At 41.6% G+C, this 20,438-nt stretch overlaps 1 protein-coding gene across 1 annotated transcript in view; it reads left to right on the top strand.

Moving 5' to 3' along the window:
- The window catches only part of TRPC5 (transient receptor potential cation channel subfamily C member 5), a 249,344-nt gene that overhangs the window by 59,625 nt on the left and 169,281 nt on the right, over positions 1 to 20,438 (top strand). The window lies entirely within an intron of this gene.

Genomic DNA, 20,438 nt, shown 5'->3' with positions numbered 1-20,438 from the left:
GCTTTCTGCCCTTTTTCTTTCTGGGAAAGATAGTAGATAATCTTCATTCAACTCTAAAGGAAACTCCAAAGAGGGTGAGCCAGAATGTAAAGACAATTAAGCAAGACAGATTTCTCAGTTTATCTGGACTCTTACAGAAAGCAGTAACCATGTTTTAAATGAAGGCTGAGTAGTATAGTGGAATAGACCTTGGATTTTAGAGTAAAAAAAGATCTGGGTTTGAATCCTAATTCTGCCTTTTAAAGTCACACTATTTACCTAGCCTTCTCAAATTTCAGTTCCCTCTTCTCTCAAATGTAAATACATAACTCTGAAAGATTGTTGTGAGGATTGAGATAGATACAATATGCCCATCACAATGCCTGGCACATGCAAATACTTGATGCTAGTTATTTTTCTTCCATCAAATTACAAATGTGTTCTCCTCCCACTTCACCACCAGTCCAAAAAAAAAGTAATTAGAATTGGTTGATGAGAAAGGACCAATGAACCAAAACTTCAATTACAAAAGATACCAAGACAATTTATCAGGTGATGAAGTAGAGTATCCAAAGCAATGCTTTTTTCACCTGGTAAAACATCGTGCATGAAGACGGATAAAAGCATATTCCTCCAGGAGAAATCAGCAGAATGAGAGAAAGACAAGGCTGATGGGCAATTTTACCCCAGAATCCTTGTCTTTTCTAATGACTATATAAGAAACCAAAAGTATCTACATCCCATAAGCAAAGGGAAGTACAGCTAATGAATGAATCACAATGAAATCATTTGAGTAGGAAGAGTAATGGTTTTCTTATCCTCCCCAGGGGTGCCAGGATTCTGAATGCTATAGTAGCTAACAAGAATGTGTGTGCAGATGCAGACAGATGCTGGTTCAATTCCCAGATCTCCTGCTCGCCGCCTACAAACCTAGGCCAGTCACTTTCCTTCTCTGAGGCTTGGAGTGCTTTCTCATTTACAAGTAAATACTTACCTTGTAGGTTTGTTGTATTACACAGGATAATACACGTAAAGTGCTGAGCACATAGTCAATAACCCATTAATATTCATTCTCTCCCTCTTCCTATCACATAAAATTCTACCATATTTTACAGAAAGGGACTACTTTTTAAAGATGAGGCTGCCATGAACATGAATCATCTCCACCTTTCTTTTCATTCAAATGATCACTTCAGGGTCCCCTGCATTTGGCTATGTACATCCCTACTGGCTAAATTTAGAAGTTGAAAGACAAGAAGCTTTTGTCACTAAGGAATACAACACACTACTAAATTTAGCCCTAGCTTTTCTATTAACTAACACACCATCTTTCTGGGCCTATGTTTACATACAGTGAATGAGGAGCTTGGGCTCAAGTATCCCTTCTAGTTTCAAACTTACATGAAACTGATCACTAAAGCTGACAGTGAATGACAAGTCACAACCTCTGATAGCAAGAAGAAAATAATGGACCTATGGATATTTGAGGGACTTCAAAAGGTCAACGAGTTTATTTAATTTAAGCCCAGCACCTAGAATGGAGATCATAAATACTTCCTTGTTGGCTTTTTCTAAAGTTTATTCTCTCTGAAAGTAAGCCTGTACTTTATACATGTAAAATAAAGAGTATCAAATAACATGGGTATGTAATAGTCACTATGTTAATGTAATGAATCAACCTATTTTTAGACACATAATGATGAGTTCTTTGGTATGAAATGGTTTTGAAAAAATTATAAAAGGGGACGAAGAAAAGAGAATTTTGTTATTTGATCTAAAATGTCAACATAGCTTATTTTCAGATCTGAAGACATTTTTTCCTATTTTCAAACTTACTTAGTTAAGCTTTGACCCCTGTACTTCAAAAGGTAAAACGTAACAGGACTTACAAAACTTCACAAATGTGCACACACATGTGCACGCACACACACACACACGTTCCTTTTCTTCAAAAAGAGGTAGGGTCTGTCTCTCAAATTATAGAATTAGATGGGATTCCAAGGAGACTTGAATAATTTTCACCCAGTAAGTCAAGCAGTCTACCAATGCTACCAAGGGTAGAGCTCCTAAGAAGGCAAAACTTAAGAAAGGTCACTAAAGGGCAAATTCAAAGACTCAAGGTCAAGGTCAAAATATGGTAACTATTGCCTCCATCTCCCTAGTCCAGGAAAAAAAGCAAAACTTCTTCAGACTATTGAACAGAAGATTAAATTTTACTCCAAGGGAGCTCACCCTTTTCCTTGTCCCACATATCTCAAGGTAGCACCTTCCCTCCACAGGCAATATATAATCTAGAAATCCAATGTCATACACAACCACTGCCAGCCAAAACTGGCACAGAAGTATAGACTACAGAGGCTAGAAAGTGTCTTTAGGATCATCTAGTTCAGTGGCTTTCACTCTCTCTCATGGAGCTCGTAGGATTCCACAGAAGGACCTCAAACCAACATTAAGAAGGGGTCTAAGCTTTTTATTTTTTGGTTTGGCTTGGATTGCTTTGGTTTGGTTTGGCACCCAGAAGACTCTCAGTCCATAGCCTTGTTTTTAAAAAGAAACCACCTTTTTTGTCTCTGTATTATATATTGGAATCCTACAGATTTTTTTGCAAGAAAGGTTCCATGGCCAAAACAAAAATTGAAAATCACAGCTCTGATCCAAATTCTTCATTTTAAAAGTCCAGCAATCTGTCCAAGCTTTTGCTGTAAGTGTTTAGCCAAGCCATGAAGTGTTGGAGAGGACAAACATATTGCCTTGTGGTATCTCTGCTACTACTAAGTGCCAAATTACTGTTGGACACAAATCATGTGAGTAGACAGAATCACAGGGGAGCTCTGGTGGGCAGGGACTGCTTCCTACGGAGACTGGACTTAAACTGGGCTATGGCCTGTGGGGAGGGTTTCAACAATTGGAAGTAGAGGGTACAGTCTGCATAGAGGTACAGGGGTACTGATGCATCCAGAATGGTCTTCTAGCCATTCTTTGTGGAAAGGGTGTCAGTTACGTATGTCTCCTGCTCACAAAACTCTTTGATTCCTATTTCGACAAAATCTGTTTCTATTGACCCTTTTAGAATGGTGTCAGTAATGGAGGAGCCTATAAAATCAGCTGTAGTATGAGCACTAAGAGCAGCAGTTTTAACAATTGGCATGTTCACCTAATTCTTGTTTTTGTCTCCAACAACAAGCTTGGAAATAAAATATCAGATCCTATCCCATAAAATGAAATACCATAATTCATAGGGCTTTTTGATTATGTATGGCTAGACTTTTTAAGGAATATCTGGACACCAATTTCCTGCATATAATTTTGTTGAATTGTTGGAACCTCACACACACAAAATTCTTACTGGAAGACATTGTATCTCTATTTCTATTTAAAAGACACAAAAGAAAGTAAGGGATTCATGTTGCCCTTAGTATAAATAGCATCTGGGAAAATTATAACAAATTATTCTTGGTTAAAGGGGAAAAATGTTGGGAGTTGATATTATTGCTCATTAACAATAATTGAGATGCTTGACATTTTATGGCATACTTATGTCACAGGTATAGGGTGAACATTCATTACAGTAGCTCTTCTCACTGTAAAATGGGAGTAATACAGGGGTGGTGACTTACCAAAAATCATGCCACAAGTAAATTGAGTCAGGATTACAATTTTGGTCTCTTGATTCTTAACAAAGCATCCTTCCTCCAAATTCACCCTAATTTGAAGTATTTTCTCAAGAATAATAAGATTGGTGGGGTGCCTATATGACTTATTCAGTTAAGCATACAACTCTTGATCTCAGCTCAGGTCTTGATCACAGGGTTGTGAGTTTGAGCCGTGCATTGGGCTCCACACTGGGTGTGGAGCCTCCTTAACAACAAAAATATATAATAAGATTTCTTGGAGGGGGAGGTTAAGATGGCGGAGGAGTAGGGGACACCTTTTTCAGCCGGTCCCCTGAGTTGAGCTGGATAGGTACCAGACCAGGCAGGAATATCCACGGAATCAGCCTGAGACGCAGGAAGATACATCTGGATCTCTACAAATGAACATCTCCAGCGCTGAGTATCGAGGTACGAAGCGGGGAGCCGTGAAACCGCGCACAGATATCGGAAGCTAAACAGAAGGGGGAGGGAGCCGCCGTGTCAGGGCGCCGGGAAGCGGTAGCCACCTGCAAGGGGGAGCGGACAGACCGCGGACCCGCACGCTTGAGACAGCAGGCTGAGAAGGGAGCTCCGGGAGCGCACGCGGGACGGCTGGCGGTTGGCGGGCCACCTGCACGGGGGAGCAGGCGGACTCGCGGACGGCACCCGCGAGACAACAGACTTAGAACGCGAGCTCCAGGAGCGCGCGCGCAGGGCGGCTGGCGGGCCACCTGCACCGGGGAGCGGGCGGACCGCGGACCCGCACTCTGGAAACGGCAGACTGAGTCCGTGAGCCGGGAGCGTGCACCACCAAGCATCTCACGGAGCTCCGGAGCTCCGGTGTGCTCACTGGATCGAGGCTGAGACCGGGAGCTCCGGGAGCGTCCGCGGGGCGGCTGGCGGCTGGAGGGCCACCTGCACGGGGGAGCAGGCGGACTCGCGGTCAGCACCCGTGAGACACCAGACTGAGACGGGGAGCTCCGGGAGCCCGCGCGGGGCGGCTGGCGGCTGGCGGGGTTGGAAACACAAAGGACAGAGACGTGCCGGCCCTGGAAGTGAGGGCTGGGACGCCGGGTGTGGGGCGCACAGCCCGGGATGCTGCAGGGTTGAGCAGCACCAACAGAAACAGAGTTAAAGTGGCCAGAACATCAGTGGAGAACGATCCGCGATCCCTCTGTTCTGAGACAGAGGCTGAATTTCAGCCGCTGCTGCTCTCTCAGAAGAGGCATAGCAAACCGCCAGGGAAAGCCGCCAGAGAACAAAAGCCCGGAAATACCGGCTCACAGGGTGCCCATCCCCATCCCCCCTCGCAAGGGACACAGAGACTCTACCCAAACAGGGTTTTCTGAGTACCGGCAGGCAGGCCCCTCCCCCAGAAGGCAGGCTGAAAAATCAAGAAGCCCACAACCCGGAGCGCCTGAGTGGCGCAGTCACCAAGCACCTGTCTTCGGATTAGGGTGTGTTTACAACGTTCCGGAAAGGAGTCCCTCATCGGGCTTCTCCACCGGGAACCTGCTTCTTCCTCTCCCACTCCTCTGCTTGGGTTCCCTTTCTTGCTGACTGTCTCTCTCTCTCTCAAATAAATAAATAAACTCTTTAAGGAAGAAGCCCACATCCCTAAGATCTCTATAAAACAAGGGCGCACGGCCTGGGTCCCAGTCAACACTTGGGCTCTGGACAACCCTGCAATCTCTCTTCATCAGAATGACGAGAAGGAGAAGTCCCCCCCAGCAAAGAAAAGATAATGAGTCTGTGGCCTCTGCCACAGAATTGGCCTCGGCCACAGAATTAATACATATGGATGTATCCCAATTATCAGAAATGGAATTCAGAGCAACAATGGTCAAGATGATGAGTAAACTTGAAAAAAGCATCAGAGAAAGCGTTGCTGAGAATATAGAATCCCTAAGGGCAGAAATGAGAGCGAATCTGACAGAAATTAAAAATTCTATGGGCCAAATACAGTCAAAACTAGAGGCTCTGACGGCCAGGGTCACCGAGGCAGAGGAACGCGTTAGCGAATTGGAGGATGGGTTAGTAGAAGAAAAAACGAAAATAGAAGCTGGTCTTAAAAAAATCCACGCCCACGAATGTAGATTACGGGAGATTACTGACTCTATGAAACGATCCAATGTCAGAATCATCGGCATCCCTGAAGGGGTGGAGAAAAACAGAGGTCTAGAAGAGATATTTGAACAAATTGTAGCTGAAAACTTCCCTAATCTAGCAAGGGAAACAAGCATTCGTGTCCAAGAGGCAGAGAGGACCCCATCCAAGCTCAACCAGGACAAACCTACGCCACGGCATGTCATAGTGCAATTCGCAAATATTAGATCCAAGGATACAGTATTGAAAGCGGCCAGGGCAAAGAAATTTCTCACGTACCAAGGCAAAGGTATCAGGATTACGTCAGACCTGTCTACAGAGACCTGGAATGAGAGAAAGGCTTGGGGGGGCATTTTTAAAGCTCTTTCAGAGAAAAACATGCAGCCAAGGATCCTTTATCCAGCAAAGCTGTCATTCAGAATTGATGGAGAAATAAAGACGTTCCAAAATCGCCAATCATTAACCAATTTCGTAACCACGAAACCAGCCCTACAGGAGATATTAAGGGGGGCTCTATAAAGGTAAAAAGGCCCCAAGAGTGATACAGAGCAGCAAGTCACAACCGATACAAAGACTTTAAAGAGAAATGGCATCATTAAAATCATATCTGTCAATAATCTCTATCAATCTAAATGGCTTAAACTCTCCCATAAAACGCCACAGGGTTGCAGATTGGATAAAAAGACATGACCCATCCATTTGCTGTCTACAAGAGACTCATTTTGAACCCAAAGATGCATTCAGACTTAGAGTAAGGGGATGGAGTACCATCTTCCACGCAAATGGACCTCAAAAGAAAGCTGGAGTAGCAATTCTCATATCAGATAGACTGGATTTTAAACTAGAGGCCATAGAGAGAGATACAGAAGGGCACTATATTATTCTTAAAGGAAGTATTCAACAAGTGGATATGACAATTATTAATATATATGCCCCCAACAGGGGAGCAGCAAGATACACAAGCCAACTCTTAACCAAAATAAAGAGACATATAGATAAGAACACAGTAATAGTAGGGGACCTCAACACCCCACTATCAGAAATAGACAGAACACCCTGGCAAAAACTAAGCAAAGAATCAAAGGCTTTGAATGCCATACTCGACGAGTTGGACCTCATAGATATATATAGAACACTACACCCCAGAACCAAAGAATACTCATTCTATTCAAATGCCCATGGAACATTCTCAAGAATAGATCATGCTCTGGGACACAAAACAGGTCTCAGCCAATACCAAAAGATTGAAATTATCCCCTGCATATTCTCAGACCACAACGCTCTGAAATTGGAACTCAACCACAAGGAAAAACCTGGAAGAAACTCAAACACTTGGAGGCTAAGAACCATCCTGCTCAAGAATGACTCGATAAACCAGGAAATCAAAAAACAAATTAAACAATTTATGGAGACCAACGAGAATGAATACACAACGGTCCAAAACCTATGGGATACTGCAAAGGCAGTCCTAAGGGGGAAATACATAGCCATCCAAGCCTCACTCAAAAGAATAGAAAAATCTAAAATGCAGTTTCTATATTCTCACCTCAAGAAACTGGAACAGCAACAGAGGGACAGGCCTAACCCACTGACAAGGAAGGAGTTGACCAAGATTAGAGCAGAAATCAATGAATTAGAGACCAGAACCACAGTAGAGCAGATCAACAGGACTAGAAGCTGGTTCTTTGAGAGAATCCATAAAATTGATAGACCACTGGCAAAACTTGTCCAAAAACAAAGAGAAAGGACTGAGATTATTAAAATTATGACTGAAAAGGGAGAGGTCACGACCAGCACCATTGAAATTGCAAGGATTATTAGAAACTTTTATCAACAGCTATATGCCAAAAAACTAAACAATCTGGAAGAGATGGAGGCCTTCCTGGAAACCTATAAACTACCAAGACTGAAACAGGAAGAAATAGATTTCTTAAATAGGCCAATTAACTATGAAGAAATTGAGTCAGTGATAAACAACCTTCCAAATAATAAAACTCCAGGCCCAGACGGTTTTCCTGGGGAATTCTACCAAACATTCAAAGAAGAAATAATACCTATTCTCCTAAAGCTATTTCAAAAAATAGAAACAGAAGGAAAGCTACCAAACTCATTCTATGAGGCTAATATTACCTTGATCCCCAAACCAGGCAAAGACCCCCTCAAAAAGGAGAATTACAGACCGATTTCTCTAATGAATATGGATGCCAAAATCCTCAACAAGATCCTTGCTAATAGAATCCAACAGTACATTAAAAGGATTATCCATCATGACCAAGTGGGATTCATACCTGGGATGCAAGCATGGTTCAACACTCGCAAATCAATCAATGTGATACATCATATCAACAAGAAAAGACTCAAGAACCATATGATCCTCTCAATTGATGCAGAAAAAGCATTTGACAAAATACAGCATCCTTTCCTGATTAAAACCCTTCAGAGTGTAGGAATAGAGGGTACATTTCTCAATCTCATAAAAGCCATCTATGAAAAGCCTACTGCAAGCATTATTCTCAATGGGGAAAAGCTGGAAGCCTTTCCCTTAAGATCAGGAACACGACAAGGATGCCCACTCTCGCCACTATTATTCAACATAGTACTAGAAGTCCTTGCAACAGCAATCAGAAGACAAAAAGGGATCAAAGGTATCCAAATCGGCAAAGAAGAAGTCAAACTGTCTCTCTTTGCAGATGACATGATACTCTATATGGAAAACCCAAAGGAATCCACTCCCAAACTATTAGAAGTTATAGAACAATTCAGTAAGGTGGCAGGATACAAAATCAATGCCCAGAAATCAGTTGCATTTCTATACACGAATAACGAGACTGAAGAAAGAGAAATTAGGGAATCCATCCCATTTACAATAACACCAAAAACCATGCGTTACCTTGGAATTAACTTAACCAGAGACGTAAAGGACCTATATGCTAGAAACTATAGATCACTTTTGAAAGATATTGAGGAAGACATAAAAAGATGGAAAAATATTCCATGCTCATGGATTGGAAGAATTAACATAGTTAAAATGTCCATACTACCCAGAGCAATCTACACTTTCAATGCTATCCCGATCAAAATACCGAGGACATTTTTCAAAGAACTGGAACAAATAGTCCTTAAATTTGTATGGAACCAGAAAAGGCCCCGAATCTCCAAGGAACTGTTGAAAAGGAAAAACAAAGCTGGGGGCATCACAATGCCGGATTTCGAGCTGTACTACAAAGCTGTGATCACAAAGACAGCATGGTACTGGCACAAAAACAGACACATCGACCAATGGAACAGAATAGAGAACCCAGAAATGGACCCTCGGCTCTTTGGGCAACTAATCTTTGATAAAGCAGGAAAAAACATCCGGTGGAAAAAAGACAGTCTCTTCAATAAATGGTGCTGGGAAAATTGGACAGCTACATGCAAAAGAATGAAACTTGACCACTCTCTCACACCATACACAAAAATAAACTCCAAATGGATGAAAGACCTCAATGTGAGACAGGAATCCATCAAAATTCTAGAGGAGAACATAGGCAACAACTTCTATGACATCGGCCAGAGCAACCTTTTTCACGACACATCTCCAAAGGCAAGAGAAATAAAAGATAAAATGAACTTATGGGACTTTATCAGGATAAAGAGCTTCTGCACAGCCAAGGAAACAGTCAAAAAAACTAAGAGACAGCCCACGGAATGGGAGAATATATTTGCAAAGGACACCACAGATAAAGGACTGGTATCCAAGATCTACAAAGAACTTCTCAAACTCAATACACGAGAAACAAATAAACAAATCATAAAATGGGCAGAAGATATGAACAGACACTTTTCCAATGAAGACATACAAATGGCTAACAGACACATGAAAAAATGTTCAAAATCATTAGCCATCAGGGAAATTCAAATCAAAACCACACTGAGATACCACCTTACGCCAGTTAGAATGGCAAAGATAGACAAGGCAAGAAACAACAATTGTTGGAGAGGATGTGGAGAAAGGGGATCCCTCCTACATTGTTGGTGGGAATGCAAGTTGGTACAGCCACTCTGGAAAACAGTGTGGAGGTCCCTTAAAAAGTTAAAAATTGAACTACCCTATGACCCAGCCATTGCACTACTGGGTGTTTACCCCAAAGATACAGACGTAGTAAAGAGAAGGGCCATATGCACCCCAATGTTCATAGCTGCATTGTCCACAATAGCCAAATCATGGAAGGAGCCGAGATGCCCTTCAACAGATGACTGGATTAAGAAGCTGTGGTCCATATATACAATGGAATATTACTCAGCTATCAGAAAGAACGAATTCTCAACATTTGCTGCAACATGGACGGCACTGGAGGAGATAATGCTAAGTGAAATAAGTCAAGCAGAGAAAGACAATTATCATATGATTTCTCTCATCTATGGAACATAAGAACTAGGAGGATCGGTAGGGGAAGAAAGGGATAAAGAAAAGGGGGGTAATCAGAGGGGGGAATGAAACATGAGAGACTATGGACTGTGAGAGACAAACTGAAGACTTCAGAGGGGAGGGGGTGGGGGAAGGGGATAGACTGGTGATGGGTAGTAAGGAGGGCACGTATTGCATGGTGCACTGGGTGTTATACGCAACTAATGAAGCATCAAACTTTGCATCGGAATCTGGGGATGTACTGTATGGTGATTAACACAATATAATAAAATAAAAATTAAAAAAAAAAAAAAAAAGATTTCTTGGAACTTTATCTTTTCTGTTGCTCTTCTTGGAGCAATGTGGAAGGAAAGGTGCATTAACAAGGTTCTCCAGAGAAACAGAAACAATAGCATGGGAGAGAGAGAAAGAGGTTATAAGAAATTTGCTCACATGACTATGGAGGCTGTCAAGTCCCAAGATCTGCAGGGTGTGTTAGTGAGCTGGAAACTTAGGAGAGCCAGTGGTATAGTTCCAGTCCAAGTCCAAAGTCCTGAGAACCAGGAAGACCAATGTTGTAAGTTCTAGGCCCAAAGTTAGGTACGCTTGAGACGCAAGAACCAGTGTTTCAGTTTAAGTATGAAAGCAAGAAAAGACCAGTGTCCAGCTCAAGCAGTTGGCCAGGAGGAGTTCTCTCTTACCAAGGGGTCAGCCTTTCTATTCTATTTAGGCCTTCAACTGATTAGATGAGGGCCACTGACATTAGGGAGGGAAATATGCTTTACTTAGTCTATCAATTCAAATGTTAATATCATCCAAAATATCCTCACAGACACACTGAGAATAATGTTTAACCAAATATCTGGGCACAAATGGCCCAGTCAAGTTGACACATAAAATTAACCATCACAGCGGGACTGGAGGAAACTTTTATCTTCTTGTCAGAGAAAATAGGGCTTGGGTAATCATTAGTCCTCTCCATTTCTGCTCAGAGATGGACCAGCATCTCTAAAAAGGTAAGAGTTAATTTTTAAGATGACCTAGATTGAACGAAGCTTCCAAGACCAGAATTCCCATGGAAAAGATTTCTAGGGATTGAGGACACCATGTCTCTGCTTATATAAATAGAGGAAGGGTGTAAAATTACTAGTTGAAACTGCCCTCACTCCTTTTGAAAATTTTCTTTTATTTGGACTGGTTCCACCTTCCATTTTCCCCTCTGTTGGGACTATGGAGTACTTGGAGCATCAAGAATATGAGGATACCAGGCCCTGAGCTATAGAAAAGCATGAAATTATAGCTGTAGATAAAGGTAGATTATAGAACCATAATATAGAAACACATCAAGAACATAGTCCAGTTCAAGGGAGTTCATGGAAACTGCCAGTCAGAATAAAATGACAGATCAGAGCCAGGGAAGTAATCAATAGAAGACTCCAGAGGCTAGATGGCAAGGCAAATCCAAGGAAATAGAATAGTAAAGGTTGACACAAAGATCCAGAGACAGGAAGACTTGGAAACCAGATAACTCTGTCTCTGACAGGAAACCTCTTAGACTTTTTCACTGGAGTCTGGGACCAGCTTGCCAGGATCTGGCCAGTCCAGGACCAACATGTTCACAAGTCACAGAATCAGGATCTTTGTCAAAAGGATCTTCCAAGGACTGCAAGAAACTCACCAGAGGCCAAGAAGGAAGAAGACAATGAAGAATTTTAAAGTAACTGAGTCCTGTTTGTAACAAAGCTTCCCCAATCCCCAAGGACGGCTTTAATAGAGAGCTTCACTGTATCAGAATTGGACTACATAAATGTTAAACAATAAGAAGATAGAAAGTGCTAGTCTTGCTGTCAGTAACTCTATAACAGTAAATCTTGCTCCAGTAAAAAAAATTATTTCCAGGAAATCCTATGGCAATTAACATATATTTCATCTCTTTTCTAAGCTTATTTTAAGTTAGAAAACCTTACCAACCTAATTTTCTTTTTGTGGTTGTAATTTTGAAATTACAATGCCTTTTCTAGATTCCATACTCTCATTCCATGACAATCACACTAAAAAGCAATATATAGGTGTTGGTTATAAGGTCCTATCAGGAGCAATGAATGAGCACTCATTCATCCATTCAACACATGTATTGTGTGAGGGATTTTTGTAGGTACTAGAGATACAGCAGTGAAACACACACACACACACACACACACACATACAAATCCCCTCTCAAGAAGCTTGTGTTCCTGTGAATTGTGCTTGGGGTGGGGGCTGGTAACTAGGACTTTTGACCCATCCTGGGACACACATGAAGAATCAGAGGTTCTTTCCTCCCTGCCTGTACTTTAATGGTTTAGTGGAGTATCTGAGTCCTAGAAAAATACTCCTATTTCCTAGCAAATATGGCAGAAGATTGAGATAAATGGAAATCTGAATGTGGCTTAGAATATCCAATTCTTACAGTATAAAGAAAGTATCTTCCCCCACTAATTCCTTATTTACTTATCTACTCCAAAATGTACACCTAAGCTCTACTTATTGAGCTCCTGGGCCTCTTGAAGCCAGACCCCTTAGAGCCATCATTCAGAATCTACAAACATTTAGTGAATATGCATTAAGTGCCAGGTGTTTCGCTAGAAATGCTCACATGATTATTCCATTTATTCTTCACAACAACCTTGTGGGAGATGCAGAATAGGTATTCTTCAGCTTCCTAGACTTCATGTTTCCCAGCAAGATGTGTCAATAACTTACCCAAGATCATAAGCTAGTAAGTAGTCCATTTAGAAAATTATTCTTTTGACTCAATGGCTCTTGCTCCCTGGTGTCCTTCTGGATGGACTCTTTTTCCCTATCAGTCCCCCTATGTGCATGAAACATGGCCACAAACACAGGACACACAGTAGGCTTAGTCCTTGGAGCAGGTATATTCAATCGCCTAAACTGTTGAATAGCTATTATTCCCTCTAGATTCTACATCTCCATGGGGACACCAAGAAAGGACAGGGAGGTAATGTTGGTAATGAAAGATTCATTCACTAGCATGTGACTAAGAGTCTGCACTTTTATCCCTATTCAGTTTGGGATTGGGAAATCAGAAGTTGCGGCAGTTTCACAATAGAGGTTAATACATAAACAGAAGAGGAGCCCCAGCTATCTGTATAAATGGTGAAATTTATGGATGTTCTCTTTCACCATTGGTTGGTGGAGAACACCTTCAGTTTGTTTTGAGTTGGCTACAAAATGTAATTAGATGGATGCACCTACACTGATCACCTGGAGGCTTTTCTGTGTTGTTCTTTGTTCTCTTCTTGTTTTTTACCTGCCTATCACACTTACTCTGTGGGTTGGCAGAGTGGAAACCATTTAATATTGCAAACCCAGAGGGTTTCCTGGACCACTAAGTCAGTTCTCAATTATATGTAAGAATGGGGCAGACAGGGAAACAAGAGAAAGGGATAGGTGACAGTTAATTCCCCATAGCCCAGTAGAATCAATAATGTGTTTCTACCCCAACTTCTTCCTGACCTTTCCTTAAACCTTCAAACAACAAGAAAGTGAACTGATTTTGTGCCAGTACCTTCTATCCTCTTGTGACCCTGTGGTGGAGGTGGTAATAAGGAGAGTAAAGACCCCAAAGGCCAGAAGCAAATTGAAGTCATCCAGCAGGTAGCCTGAAGCATCAGGCAACTAGATAAACATCCCCAGAAAAGTTAAGAATTGACTGCTTTTGTGAGTGGGAAAAATCAGCTGCCGTCAGGCTATTGATTATTTTGCAGTAGAAAAATTATTCTCAGTGCCTGAACCCCTGGAAACAGGAACAACAAGAAGAAAACATTTTCAATGAATTATCTAAGCTGATCTGACAGGGATCTGAAACAGGCTTCAGCCCACATCCAAAGGTAAGGAACACAGGAGGCAGCTGTCTTTAAATTCAGTCATGCCGGGCAGGCCCCAGAGATTTCATTTTTATTTTTTTTCTGCCTCTGCAAAAAATAATACTTGCTCATCTCATCGCATTGATAACGTACTGTCAGCACTGGAGGAACAAACTGTATGTATGCATTTTTAAACTTTGGGCCTAAGAATGTCATGGAGGTTAATGTTCTTTTGAGACCCCATGACGTTACATTCCCTTCTGAGTTCCTCATCAGATATTTTTTGAGGGGTCAGAGCAAGAGAACTTTGGGACTCAAAGGTTATTTCCATCCCAAACTATCAAGACTCCTTGCCCACACTTGCCAGGTCCTCTAAGTCCCTGCCCTTAAAAGCCTGTTCTCAAATAAATCCATCACTGTATTTTGTCTTGACTGAGACATAAAGCCACTTCTTCCAAGTTCATCTCTTAAACAATTGATTTAAAGAAAAACATGCTTCTGAAAAATGGGAAATTTGGTACAATTCACGACCTAATGTTCAGTACATTCAGGGTAGATGTGAATGAGAAGATGTATTCAATGTTATGAACAAAGTCAATTTGTTTCTCTAAAACTCAAAGAAAAAGGTGTTTTGGAGTGGTAAGTTGTTTTAGAATAAGGTAGTCATGGGAAAAGTGAGAAAGTTAGTTTGGATGAAAGATTATAATCTCACCAGATTTCAAATGTTCCATCTGCCAACTCTTCCAATTGCCAATAGGTTCTACAGAGGGAACGTGAGCTGGCTGCTCCCTGGGCCTCCATTTCCACATACGTAAAATGGGAGGGTTATTTTATATTAGCTTTCACATGCCTTCTGATGCTCACATTTCCTTATTTCAGAGTTCCCTCCACAAGTCCTTTGGCTACTTCCTAAATAGGCTTTCTCAGGCTCTGAAAGAATTGGCTCCATCTGTAGACTCAAAGTTTCTGCTCATAATTTCGTCCTCACTGAGACTATGGAAGACCTCTTCTGAGGTCCTGCGGTAGGCAGAATTCTAAGATGAGTTCCCAGTCACTGGTACATACACATGTTCTCCCAGTTATTCAATAAAACATTAATCTAGATACTGCTATGAAAGTGTTTTCAAATGTAATTAAGGTCCCAAATCAGTTGATTTAGGTGATTATCTGGGTGGGACTGACTTAATTGCATGAGCTCTTTAAAAGCAAGGAGGAGAGTTCTCTGGCTGATGAGGGAGTGGAAGTCAGGGAGACGTATTCTAGCTGGCTTGGAAGAAAACAAACATTCATCTTGTGAACTGCCTTTGGGGGCCACATGGCAAGGAACAGTTGGCAGCCTCCAGGAACTGAGAGCGGTCTCCACTCAACAACAATTAGAAGAAAACCAAATTCTTCCAACAACCTGAATAAAATTAAAAGAGGCTCTCAGCCCCAATGAGAAATGTAGCCCAGGCCAAACACCTTGATTTCAGCTCAGTAAGACCCTGAGCAGAGAATCTAGGAATGCTGTGCCCAAATTTCTGACCCACAGACTGTGAGATAAAAAAACTTATTTAAGCCATTATGTTTCTAGTAATTTTTTATGTAGCAATAGAAAACTTTTACAATTCCTTTTAACAGGTTTTTAAACAATATTTTATTTATTTATTTGAGAGAGAGAGAGAGCACGAGTGGGGGGGCATGGGGGGGTAGAGAGAGAAATAGGCTCCCCACTGAGCAGGAAGCCCAATGCTGGGCTTAATCCCAAGACTCAATTCCAGGACCCTGGGATCATGACCTGAGCCAAAGGAAGACACTTAACCAACTAAGCCACCCAGGTGCCCCTATTACAGTTCCTCTTAGTCACAAAGTCCTGGCTCCTGTTGCCACCTCTGCTTTTTCTTTTTGAGATATTTTTTATTAAGTTTTTAATTCTAATTCCCATATAGTAAACATACAGTGTTATATTAGTTTCAGGTGTACAATAGAGTGATTCAGTAATTCTATACATCATTACTCAATGCTCATCATGCTAAGTTTTTACTTTAAATTTCCCTCATTTGGGGAATTCTTTCCTCCTCTTCACATCACTTCTCTGAACAGACATGAGAAGGGTTTACATATTACAAATCTGTAAGTGGAACAATGTAACATCACTTAGTCACAGCTACAACTTCCTGTCATTAGTGAAATTAAAGACATGAAATCCAGTAATATGAATGAAGTACACTGTCACCCAGAGAATGGAAAAATAAATCCAAGATGATTCCATGTACCTTCCAGCCAAAGTTCCAGGGTTCAATGCAAGCCAAGATGCAAGATTAATTCCTTCATTCACTTATTCAGAAATACTTAGGGAGCACTATGCTATGGCAGGCAGCAGAGACACCATGATAAAGAAAACAGACAAGGTGTCTGCCCTCATGTAGCTGACTGCATAGTGCAACAGAAATATAATAACTGCACTGGTCATCTTAAATTTTCAATGATCCACCCTTAGAAAAGTAAATAAAAACAGATGAAATTAACTGCAATATATTTTATTTAACCCAACATACCCAAAATATTATTTCATCATGTAATCAATATGCAGAATCATTAATGAGGTATTTTACATTCTTTTTTTCATACTAAGTTTTCAAATTCTGATGTGTATGTCACATTCACAATGTATCTTACTTCAGACTAGCCACATTTCAAGTGCTCAATAACCACATGTGGCTGGTTCCTGGCTACTGTAGCAGACGGAACAGGTGTACTTGATACTACAACACACTGCGATCATTTGTTATGCTATGAGAATTTCTGGGGACTGTGGGAACATTAAAGCAAGGCATTAAACTCAGTCCTGAGGACGGGGTTGGGGGAAGGAAGGCTTAATAAATGTTAACCAGGTGAATGACGAGTACAAAACTGTTCCAGGATGAGAGAATAGCATAAGCAAAGAACTGACCATATGAAAAAGGATTAGTATGCTCAAAAGCCATAGGAAGGAAAGCAGAGCATTCTCAGAGAACCTCAGATATTTCAGATACTGCTGGAATGTGGATGGGGAAGGAAGAAGCAAGGCCCAACACTCATCCCCCTCTGTCACCCCCCCAATGAAATTAGCCTCACTGCCTGCTGATCCACTCTGTCACCTCTGCCTCTTCCTACTTAGGATCCCTTGTAAGCAAACCCTGCCCAGTCCTTTCTCTGCTTGGAAACATTACTCTCTAAACCCCTCCTACCAAGAGTCTGTTAAATAGTCAGCTTAATTCGGTCATGATCTTAATGGCAATCACCCAAGGAAAAGCCTATCCCGAGGGCCCAAAATAGTGGTTTTACAGTTCCCCCAATATTTAGGTTATGTCATCACTACTATGGGCTTCTCTGCCTGCTCCAGAAGTCTCTCGCTTCCTCCATGAAAGTAAAGATAATGATAACAACAGCTCACATGTGTTAAGTCTTTATAATGTGCCAAGCTGAGTGTTTCACTAGGATTATCTCTTTAAGTCTCACAACAGCCCTCTATAATAGGCTCTTTGGTTATCCCTTGTTTAAAGACAAGAACAGAGGCTTAGAGTGGTGAAATGATTTCTTCAAGGTAATGCAGCTAATAGATGGTATGGGTGGGATTTAAACCCAAAGAGTCTGAATTTGCATAGTTAACATTCAGCTGTAGTGCATCTTCACCTCCTTCTGCACACGCACAGACAGAAATGTTTAGCCCTGAGAAATACATGGTTAGGTTGGACCAAGCTCTTAAGAAGGTGAGCTGGCAGTCATTCTGAGGGAAGGGACCCAAAAGGATGGAGAATCCTATTCCTTGTGGTCTTAAGGTAGTAGGATGTGGTGCCAGAAACAGAAAAGTAATCAAGACTGACCTACCAACACTGCTTTCTGAGTATCTCTAGCTAGGCCAGCATTTATGCCAGATCATCCCTACTCTGGGCTGCACCAGAGAGAAATTAGTAAAAAAAGACTCAATATCCAATAAAAATAAGTGTTGTTGGGACACACACACACACACACACACACTCCTATCTCCCAGAGGTGCCTCTCTTTAAAGTGTAGTGTAATTGGTGTCTCAGGGCTGCTGGACTCATTTATCATCTCTGTTCTTGTCTCTGATCCATTGGATGACACATGCAAGAGATACACTGTCTGTCATTCCGAGCTGATGGAGAGACTAAGCAATTCCTTTCCAACCTCATCAACCTTATCTAGCTACCATATCCACCACCACCATCTTTGTGGAGAATAATTAAGCTAGCAAGCACTGAGCACTATTAGCTAGAGCCGACTGTAATATTCAGAAACAACCCAAAACATTCTTCTTTCTGATCTGCTGCTCTGGATTAATAATGGCTTTGATTTGTTTTGTTCTTTCTAGGTGCCTGTGATCTCTAATTTGCCCTTGCATTAACAATAAACCCACTCCTCCTTAAATGGTAAAAGAGGGGCACCTGGGTGGCTCAGTCCATTGAGTGTCCAACTCTTGGTTTCAGCTCAGGTCATGATCTTGGTGTTGGTGTCGTGGGATCAAGCCCCGTGTAGTTTCCATGCTCAGTGGGGAGTCTGCTTGGGATTCTTTCTCTCCCTCTCTATCTGCCATTCTCCCTGCTCACATGCCCTCTCTCTCTCTCCTTCTCTCAAATAAATAAATAAATAAATAAATAAATAAATAAATAAATCTTTTTAAAAACGGTAGAAGAAAACTCTAACCATGACAGGTGGAGGTGGAGCCCAAGCCCTACAGAGACTGACTGAATCAAGTTCCATAGCAGGTGGAGATAGGACCCAACCCCTACAAAGACCGAATCAAGATAAACAACTTAATGATTTAACTCTTTCCTCAGCCGCTGGCTACCTTCCATTACTCAGGAGAACGTTTGCTTAGTTCCCCTAATGCAATCCATTTGTCTTTCACTTGTCTTTGCAAATGGACGATTGATAACTTTGAGACTGCTCTCCCCAACACAGCTGTGTGAATGTTCGCACCCTTACAGTGCTCAAAAATTGTCTTGGTGTTTGAGGGTAAAAAAAAAGTTACTCACAACTGTCTTTTAAAGGGGTACTAGATGAACTGTGTCCCTTCCCTTAACAACAGTTGTTTGCAAACTGTGGTCCCTGAACCAGCAGCATCCACATACCACATGGGAAACTTGGTAGAAATCCAGATTCTTGGGCCCCATTCCAGGGCTACTAAATCAGCAACTCTGAGGGTGAAGTCAGAAGCTTTGTGATGCAAGTGATTCTGATGCATGCTAACATTTCAGAACCACTGCTTTACCCAATGCCTTCTAAAATAAAGCCCATAGTTGGAGAAACTCAGCTTAAAAAGGCAAGAAGACAGAGTAAAGGGAAAAGTGGCTTTGGTTTTAACAGTACTTCTCAAACTTGAATGAGCATTAGAATCATCTGGAGAGCTCTAAAAATACTGATGCCCAGAGGTTCAGACTCAGATCATCTGACATGGGACCTAGGCATTAGAATTTTTTAAAAGCTGCCCAGGTGGTCCTAATGTGAGACCAGGTTTGAGAATCACCATTTTTAGAAATATAAGGTTGGGTGTCATCTGGAGGGCTTTCCCATTTCAGTTACCATACAGTATATGAAGCAGGGGAATGCCAGGATGGCTCTTGAGTAATAGGAAGGTATTACCAGTTTGAGAAAGGGAAGGCAAGGGAGCTAATGCACATCAAGTGCCTGCTATGCGCCAAGCCGTCTGAGAGGAACTAGGCCCACACAGCCCTGGGCAGGTAGATTTCCTGGGAGCAATCATTGTGGAGCATCCAAGGGGACGTATCAAGATAAAAAGATGATTAGTTCATGGGACCAAACAGAGAAGATGCTCATCATAATCATTCAAGACAGAAATGAACAAAAAAAGGTGGAAGAAGCCAAGCATACATTTGGAATGGGTTAGGTACATCCCCACTTAGATGAAGAAGGCTAGACTAGAAGGCTCGTCTAGATGACCTAATAATTCTCCCTGATTTCTTCTAGAATGCTATGGAAAAGCATAAGGACAGATATGATTTTGAAGCTGTTTCAGCACATTCAAAATGATAGGAAAAAAGTAAGGTACTATGTCCAAAACCATTCTCATCTGAAAGTTTGAGATGACTCAGGCAATCTTATGTAGGAATAAGGTCAAATATCATGATAACCATTTTGTAAACTCAAGCAGTGATTCTCAATGTGTGCTCCCTGGAACTTGTTAGAAATGCAAATTCTCAGGCCCACTCTAGTCATACTGAATTGGAAATTCTGGGGGTGGGCCCCTGCAATCTGTGTTTTAACAAGTCATCCAGGTAGCCCTGGTGCATACTTAATTTGGAGAACTACACCTCTAGTGAGTTCATTCAACAGATTCTCAAAGGAGTCTTTGATTTTTCCTTTTTTCACATTAGTAAGTATTCACAAAGGAGCATGCCTATTGAGCTCCTGATTACAAGCTCCTCAGAACTGCACTGGAAAACACTGACAGAGGTGCAGGGC

This window comes from Ailuropoda melanoleuca, chromosome X (genome assembly GCF_002007445.2).
Source record: "Ailuropoda melanoleuca isolate Jingjing chromosome X, ASM200744v2, whole genome shotgun sequence".
Lineage (NCBI taxonomy): Eukaryota > Metazoa > Chordata > Mammalia > Carnivora > Ursidae > Ailuropoda > Ailuropoda melanoleuca.
The sequence above is the reverse complement of the archived record's forward strand: the minus strand, read 5'-3'. Positions and strand labels throughout refer to the sequence as shown.